Source organism: Protomyctophum bolini, assembly GCF_963924005.1.
Source record: "Protomyctophum bolini genome assembly, chromosome: 16".
NCBI lineage: Eukaryota > Metazoa > Chordata > Actinopteri > Myctophiformes > Myctophidae > Protomyctophum > Protomyctophum bolini.
In genome coordinates, this window is record NC_137877.1 from 21,004,879 (window position 1) to 21,014,312 (window position 9,434).

General features: G+C 44.6%; 1 protein-coding gene across 1 annotated transcript in view; it reads right to left on the bottom strand.

The window, feature by feature from the left end:
- The window catches only part of thsd7ba (thrombospondin, type I, domain containing 7Ba), a 235,165-nt gene extending 226,171 nt beyond the window's left edge, over positions 1 to 8,994 (bottom strand). The window contains exon 1 of the mRNA XM_080786436.1: positions 8,897 to 8,994. The gene's annotated coding sequence lies outside the window, so the exon portion shown is untranslated. The remainder of the gene's footprint in view (positions 1 to 8,896) is intronic.
- Positions 8,995 to 9,434: the final 440 nt, after the last annotated feature.

Here is a 9,434-nt window from a genome sequence, read left to right on the forward strand (position 1 = left end):
ATTTGAGAGAGTGAAAGAGAGAGAATGAGAGAGAGAGAGGGCGTGGGGGGGGGGGGCTGCATATTGCTGTGCTAATTCTATTATGTGAAGGGAGGAGATTGACTGAATATGGCCAGTGATCCAGAGGTAATGGGGGTGATGGAAGCGGCAAAATCGAGGCTCTGCAGCCGGCCGGCCCACCACCCCCCTGCTGACTGACGGCTGAACAATCTGCCGCAGGGAAAGCTGACAGCCAGGGCTATTGTGACGGCTTCCTTCAGCTGCCTGACAGGTGCACAGTGCACACGACCTGAAGAGTAACCTAAGTGGTCAGTCGGAAAGATCCGCCGACAAATGAGCCGGGCCACTTGACAAAGACCCTTGAGGTAAAGACGCTGCTCTCCAGCAACCTCATTTGTATTCTGATTCAGCTTTTGGACTCGGGGGGCAATGTAATTGAAAAGTGCTGTTGCGGGGTCAGAAAATCCAATAGACTCGAAAGAGTGTTTGTGTTCACGGTAGCAATTTACCCCCCGTCCACCCTCTAACTTTCTACACAAAGTGAGACGTCGGTCACTTTTAGCCTTGCAAGGATGCACACATCCTGTGTACATTCAGACAAATACAAACCCAAACACGGATCACCAACAGGGAGCAGATATCACCTATCCTGAGTGATTTGACCTTCAGTCCATGTCCATCTGTAGTGTTACTGTATGTCAGCGGAGGACATGAGATCAGGGAACCACTGGACAATCTCAACAAGACTTATGTTAATGTATTCGCTGAACACATTGGGTGGTCGGTCACACATGGATGTACGTGAAGGCAATCCTGTAAACACAAACATGCACACATGCATGCAGCGAGCAACAAATCCCAATTTACACATAGACATACATGTCTATGACTGTGTCTCAGTACAGTTTGCTCCCATGATCCTCCCACTGTTGATTACCATAACACTTTGTAAAACTCTATCAGTGTCCAGAGGAGTTTAAAATAGCATTGCAAGGGCACAGAGACACGCAATGTATTTTTTTTTTTCTCCCACTCCCCTGAGCACCCGAGCCAAGTTGCATTACATGTTCCTCACATGTTTAATATGCAGAGGGTTACTCATATATGGATGAATCATCTGTGCATATTCAAGTGGAAGAATATTATGCATATCATATGCATGTGTCTACACTAACTGAGATCTGAAGATGCATGGTACTGACTTTATCTGTGTGTCATTCAGTATCCTTGAGATGATACAATTATGTAGCAAGCTCACTCAAAACAGCTCTTCTGGGACCATTGACAATGCAACAGGATCCTATTAGTAGAAGGATGTCATTGACAAATAGCTATCTGGTGTCTTTGTCCTTTCATTGTGTCACATCGGGAGGCACAGATATCATTCTGAGGGCTAAATATGTATTCAGGGATCTGTCTTATTCCTCTTTCATCTCTCAGTAACAAGCTAAGCAAAAAGAAAACAGAAAACAGAATTGCGTGATGTGATTCTCACTGGGATCAAAGGAGACCCACAGCTTATACAGATAGCCCTCCATTGTTAAGGTAAGATTTTGGTTCTAGAATTGTTTTCTTTTCTTCTGAAAGTGCCTCGTGCTTCTCCTTCAAGCTCAATCAAGATCAGAACTATTGATTATGCTCTTCAGTCGCCTGTTGGAAATGCTATTAGCATAAGACCGAGATCAATATCATTTTTCAACGCTGTAAATTTCCATACACACATACGAGCGTCCCTTCTTAGTTATCACGGCCATGTCTGGTGAAAGGTCCAACCATCCAATCGATTTGATGCAGCAAGGCCCATTTGACCGGCTCTGTTTGCTTGAACAGCATTACAGCATTATAACAAGTTCCCGGAAACTATATGCACAGCTATTTGATGCGGTAACTGCACTTATGTGGGCTGTAATGGTTGGAGCAAACTGCCTGTGATTGTGGTAATAGGCTGTAGGGCCTGGGATTAAGAACCATTCCAATTCACCCTGTAGGTGGCGGGCAAATTGCTGTTGTAAATTATTTGCTAGTGACGCATCGCATTGTACTGTACTGTACCATGTAAGCTTGTCACATTTTTTTTATTATATTAGGGTTACCATATCCTCTATTTTATTTTAGTATGATTTTTTCTATTGATCTACTACTGTCAAGCTGATGAACTTAAATGTACAGTACGTTTTAAATATGTACATTCTGCAGTGCACATTGATAATTTACCTTCCCTTCATCTCTATTCACTTCCTTTTGTGCACAACAGTGATTTCAAAAATAAAAATAAATAGGAAAAAATCATATTTGATTTATGCTCCATTCCACTTTGCTCCGGGACATTTTTCGTCTTTCGAGTTTCACTTCTTTCAGTTAACATTTATTTTTTTAGATTTGTTTGTTTTTGTTTTCTCCCATGTCACTGATCTGCAGTAACCTTAACGGCATGATTGGTGTGATTTCAGATGCACAATGGGCCATGACCATGGGCCAGAGGGAGGTGGCTGGAAAAATGAGAGAGAGGGGGGGAGACAGAGAGAGAGAGAGATTTCAAGTAACTCAAGTAGGGTCCAATCGATAGGAGCCAGTGGAAATAGGTGCTCCATAAGCAACATCACCAGATGGATCTGTAAAATGAAACTCTCAGTGGACAGATGAAATCATCCCACGGGGGACACATAACTGGATGGTGAAGAGAGTTCATGCAGCCACTCTGGCTTGAGCATCCTGGTGTGGCAGACGGGGTCCGTTTGCCAAAGAAACACTACTGCGCTCTGTGCAAGATGTAATGTAATCTCTTGGCCTTGGTTTCTGTTTATGTGCTCTGATAGGCTTATAAAAGATTAATTATCCCCATGAAATCTCCTCCGATGTCGGTACAAATCCCCCTGCGATGCATCACACACATGCAGGCCCAATACATTTTTTTCTTCCATCCTCATTCCTCACCCAAGCAGTAGTTGCTCCTTTCCATTCTGGAATGTTTGTTTTGTAAAATCAAATCTTGTGCTTGTACTCACAGGGGAATGCTATTACCTTGACCAGTGGACTCTCACTCACACACCAGACCCCCCCCCCCCCACACACACCCACGCACAAACAATTACGCACACATGCACACACACACGCACAAACACACACACACAACTCCGCCTTTCAACGAGTTCTGACATGCCACCCTCATATTTCAATCAATAGTCGGGGGTGGGATGCAATTAGTAAGCCGGACGGGTTGCGCGAGTCATGTGACAGATCAATCGAGCAGCGCGCCCAGGCACTGCCGCTCGTTGTGGTGATTCACGGCCCAATAGTTTGTCCCCCCGCCTCAGCTCGGATCCGTGCCGTCGATCTCCTTTATATGAAGCATTCAAGGCTGGGAATATGCATCCGTCAAATGTCCCCCATTACTCTGGCTGCCTGTCACACCTGGGGTACCTCAGCCCACAAGCAGATGAGGGTGGGGGGGGGGGGGGGAGGGTGGAAAGAGACAGAGTGGAACTGTCAAGCAGAGAAACCTCGACGGGACTGAATAGGCACCAGCCTTCTTCCATTTCTCTGGCTCTAATTTCCTGAAAACGTGGATATTTTTCTGGGTCCCCAAGCTGAACGGCGGGTTAATGACAGGGGCCTGGTGTGAGGGAGTAGGAGGAGAGAGGAGTGGGGTATAGCTGAGACAGCATTTATTTTGTCCCCTTTTCCCACACTTCTGTAAAGTTTGACCATATTATGGCTCTTTGGGTACCTGGTTACTTTGTATAATATACTGTGTACATAATATAAGTCGTATGTACATAAGGAGTACATATGTAGTACATAGTAGCTCAGGGTATAGTTGCTGTCAGACAAAACACGTTTATCTCCGTATTTTATGTTTTTAGGGTTTTTTTTCTTTCATAAATGAATCCCCTATTTTATAGTTTGACAGTGTTTATTGCCTATAATGTATAGGGTAAGTGTTTTACAAATATTTAACTAATGGGAAATATAAAAAAATTAAACTAAAGGAGCTTGTGACTAAACAATAACCACATTGGATTAATTCCTGAAAAGTAACTGTTTTGTAGTAACTGTTTTGGACACACACACACACACACACACACACACACACACACACACACACACACACACACACACACACACACACACACACACACACACACACACACACACACACACACACACACACACACACACACACACACACACACACACACACACACACACACACACACACACACACACACACACACACATTAAATGTGTATGAAATAAATCATTTCACAGTATACGCCATTAGTGCGGTACAGGTGATATGCTGTTGTTGCACATAACTAGTGCACATAACTAGTGCACATAACTCAACTAATCAGTGTTGTTTCCTTCAGGCATAACGATAACGTAAATGACTACATCAATGCCCCTTTTTCCAGGACTAATACCTGACGTTGAAAAACTAAACAATAACAATCAGGACAAGACTGACGTTGACTGAATGCATGAAAATGTTGTTTGTGCAAAATAATATCAGAAATGCTGCTGCTGCATCCTGTCCTTGTTGGTCACGCCCATCACCTTGCATGCATGCACGCACACACACACACCCTCCGTTACTTTACTCTTTCACACATGCACGGCACGCGCACACCGTCAACCATGATGGCGGCGCCCACAGCGCCGCCATCTTCCTTTTTGAGTTGGACTCCACCATACGCTTCGCTTTTCGTTCATGCACGGTCCGGTCACATCCCTGTTTACCACTGCAGAAAGAATGCCTCGTCTCTCCTAATCCAGGCCGCTCTCCGTGGTTTTGATCTGATGGATGTACTAAGCTCTTCATTTCTGACGGGCCAATGTGAAAAGGGCGGGATATAGAGACCAGCGGGTCGTGGATTGCCGCGGTTGCCGCGGGTGAACCTCAGTTTAGGGTGGATATGGGTCATTAAAATATATTATAAATTAATATTGGATAAACCGCGGGTGAAATAATGCTGGAAATAAATTAATGGCATCTATATCTATAGATATTATATATCTATAAATCTATAGGCTTTATAACTTTTAAATGGAAATAAATTAATTACATCTATCTATAGTCTTATAATATAGTTTTTAAAAGGCAAAAGGTGCGTGCGTTAGTAGTATTTTATTATTTTCCATCGGGCACAAATTAGACGCCTATATTGGCTAAGGAAGGACCACAACAACGAGTGGTTTGCTAGCTGCTAACAGGTTAACAGGCAGCTGAGAGTGTGAAAGAAATGTACAACTAACTGAAACAGAAGAGAAGAATATAAGTTTGGCGTGGGACTTGGTGCCATGGGACTGCATGGGAGCGAGGGCTGGATATGCCACATGAAAAGACGTTCGTTGCGATGTGAGAACGTGAACGGCAGCCTTGTTGCCATGGAAATGGGAATATACAACCGTAAATTAACTGTCGGCAGTGGTGAGTGACACAAGTTATAAATAGCAGATCTACAAGCTCACAGCATGTCGCAGCGATCCAGCGACGCGTTGTCAGTTTGTAGATTGGCTATACTACTGTACACAGTATAGACTTTTGCTTCCCTGCAGCGGATTGCAGATGGTTGCGGCTATATAAATTGGATTCATTAATTAATTCGGGCGGATAACGGGCGGATTATAAATATGCACACTCGGATTCGGGTGACAAAAAGGCTCATCCGCTGATCTCTAGTGGGATATATTCCTCAGCCTAGTAGGAAAGTCTGTGAAATATTTCACGTAAATTGCACGCCGCGTTCATGATTTGAGGCTTTTTGTTCTAAACGGGCCCATCCTGCAAACTTTGAAAGCCAATGTTAGCCAATTAGGATGGAATATGAAATATCGGACAGATCCGTCTTGAACACATGACTAACTGTGTAACGATTTTCGGGATTTTTGGACAGAAAACGGACGTACACACGGACGGACTCACACACAAAACATACTTTCTCCCCATGCCTTCGGCCTGGTGGAGACAATAAGCAGACATGGCAACACTGCTGGTGGACTGCTGGAGGAATGAAGGGAAAACAGCACCCCCTAAAGTCACAGATCACAGAACTGAATGCTTTAAGTCCATCTTCTCTGCTTGCTCTTTCTTTTCCACTACTCGACATTTTTAGTCATACTAGTGGGTCAAACTGTACAACCAATAGACAATTTGAAGCAAAAATAGGCCACATGTTTTCAATATAAAACAGCTGAAAATAAAACGGAGTGCCTGGTGCCCAGCGTGTGTGTACGGGGCAGCAAGTGAAATCCTTTGACCCGTGTTTGAGTAACTGCCTGACTGGGAAACATGGAGGGAAATGTAGCCTTTTTAGACCTGTTGTTGTTACGTTCCCTAACGTGTCTCTCGATAAACAGCAGCAGCACACAATGTCTGCTGTAACATTAGCAGAATGTTTAGCAGTCGTCTATTTGTGTTCATGATAAATTTCCACGTTGCGATATGTTATGCTTACATACCCAGCCGACCGCAGTACGATCACCGATCGTGGGTTTTACCCACCCAACATTGAAACATACAGTATCTTAATTACGTCACCATCAACACCCAATTAGGGATCACAGAGGACAGGCCTACATACATACCATACATACGCAGCCGACCACAGAACGTGCACTCTCTGCTTGTGCAAGTAACTATCAAGGGTAGAAATGACTAAAATATGACTAAAACGACTAAGCATTTCGCCCAAATGACTGAAATGTGACTAAAACCAATAAGCATTTCATCCAAAAGACTAAGACTGACTAAATCTAAAAAAATCCTGCCAAAAACAACACTGCTAATGTAACTCCACCAATACACATCTTGAAAGCGGAGCTTTCCCTCTAGTGTTGCAGCAGCAGCATGCATGTTCTCTCACCTCAACAACCAATGTCTTTTCATAATCACAAAGCTATTTCTCTCTCCTTTCTCCCCGCCGTCCTAGCAGGCGTCGCAAACTCTGTCATGAATGAAATATAAGCAGCACACAGTTGTATTACTTATGAGGTCTAACACAACTTTGCTCTGAGCTATTTTCGGGACTCATTTAAATCCCCATCATGAAAAATTCCTATATCCACAGACGCGGGCTAGGGGAAATTAGTCTTCAAGGAAACTCTGGCCAAAGATGAACTTGAGAGATTGGTTATCAGCAGCGACCAGCTTTCAACCAACCAGTAATACCTGCATCAATCATAATGGTAGAAGGCTTCATACAGAAGCACCGTGAGGAAATTTGAAGCCTGCAGCCAAGTCCATCATGAGTCATGGTTTATAAGTTAGGGCCACTGTGCTTTCACTTATGAAATGTCCAACTGCAACATAGTGTCACCACATTATTTATCAACTGCAACATAGTGTCACCACATTATTTATCAACTGCAACATAGTGTCACCCCATTATTTATCAATGACTTCAAAAGGCAAGCAATGCTTGTGCTTTATTTCTCAGATCTCCTAAATGAGAGCTATAGCGAGATGGTGAGAGAGAGTACTGTGAGAGGAAGGTGGTGGTGGGGGGGGGGGGGGGGGGCTACTATGTCATTTATTCCAATTAGCCACAAATTAAGTTTTAAAGAAATGAGAATTAAGGAAAACAAAGCTATGAACATCATTGAATAGCAATTAGAACCTCCAACGTGACCCAGCCCTTCCCGGTGTCACTGTCACACAGGCAGCCGACCGAATGTAATTATATCCGTTTCCTCCATCTCTCCTGCACATTAAGTCTTAATGTTCCATGCACACATAGTTAAACCTTGTGTCAATTAGTCTGCAGCAAAAAAAGAAAAAAGAAAATCAATTGTAAGATGGTGGGTATGCTAGAAAAAAAGACACGCACGCACACACGCACGCACGCACGCGTTCTCCATTCATTGTCAATGGCATTTTTAAAGTTCAGATAGCACAAGCAATAAAACTGTATATAGGAGGGCCTATTGTGCACCTCAAAAAGACACATCTCAACAATCTGTAAATATACAGCAGAGGGTTCCTGACACAATCTCCCGGATCAGCGGCTAGATTTAGCTTCACATCCGCTCCAGGAGGAACAGCGGGTCCAAATCAATAGACAGCGGACTCATTACCTGCTGCCGTGGGAGTGCGGTGAACACCTGAGCAACAGCCGGGGTCCACAGAACTCTCACACCTCACTTCCCACGTCCATCCAACCCTTGGCCAACCCTTTGGCATTCCATCAGCCAGAAACCTACTGTATGTAGCTACCTAATACGATGTTTATCTGTCTCACTCCATCTCCCCGTCATCTGCCTTTTTAGTTTCACACCCTTTCTCTCGCATTCCACCCACATTTCTCCATTTCCATTTGTCTGCCAGCGTTCGTCATTCGCATTACATTGCGTCACACACACACACACACACACACACACACACACACACACACACATGCATGTACATCCTTATGCACGCACACACGCACGCACGCGGGTGCGTGCACAGTCTGCGCACACGCACACACACACACACACACACACACACACACACACACACACACACACAAGTCACCTGTGAAGTCTTCCCCGACAGACACTCTCTCTCATTGAATACAGCTAGCATCCTGAAGTTATAATTGTCTTAGCTCAGCGGCAATAAGATCACTTACATAATCACCTTGAGAGAGAACAGCTTGAAGGCTTATGCCACAACTTTGCTCTGACGCTCATGGTTTCTTCTCCTAAACGAACAGCTTTGCAATCTAGTCATCACTAGTCCCCCCCTCAAGTTCAACACAGCTGAAGAACACCAGAGGAACTACAGGAGAAATGCATGTGCATCACTTTGTGCATGCAGCAGAGGCGGCAGCAACTGCTGCGCGTTTCCTTGTCAAATTTTAAAGAGGTGGTTCTTGTGGTTGAGGGGGGAATAAAATCAGAAAGCATGTCTTACCTGGACTGTGGGAGCCGCTGCCGCTGGTGATGCTGCTGCCGCTGCTGCTGTGTGGGGTTTATCAGATCCTATCTCTGTCTGTCTGTGAGTCGCGGAGAAAGAGATACAAAGGAGAGAGAGGAGGAGAGAAAGAAAGAGGGAAGGAGGTTAGAGATAGGAGTGCTGGGAAAGAGTGTGAGAGCACAGAGAGAGTGGGGCTGAGAAAGTGTGCCTGCACGAGAGAGAGAGAGCGAGAGAGAGAGAGAGAGAGAGAGAGAGAGAGAGATTGGGGGACATAGGGGGAGCGGTCGGTGGAACTGTGACAGCCTTGCTCTTGCATAGCACTCTGTTCCACTGAGAGGGGGGATGCGCTGCTGGCATCAGGAGGTGGTACTTCTCAGTCAAATGACATCTGCTTCTTTCTTCAAAATCATTGGCTAAGAGGGATGATTCCCTAATAAGCCAGCCCCACTGTCTCCAAGTGTGCACACCTCTTCATATTCTCCCAGCAGCACACGTACAACAGTGCAGACATACAATACAAATGCAAGTACATCCT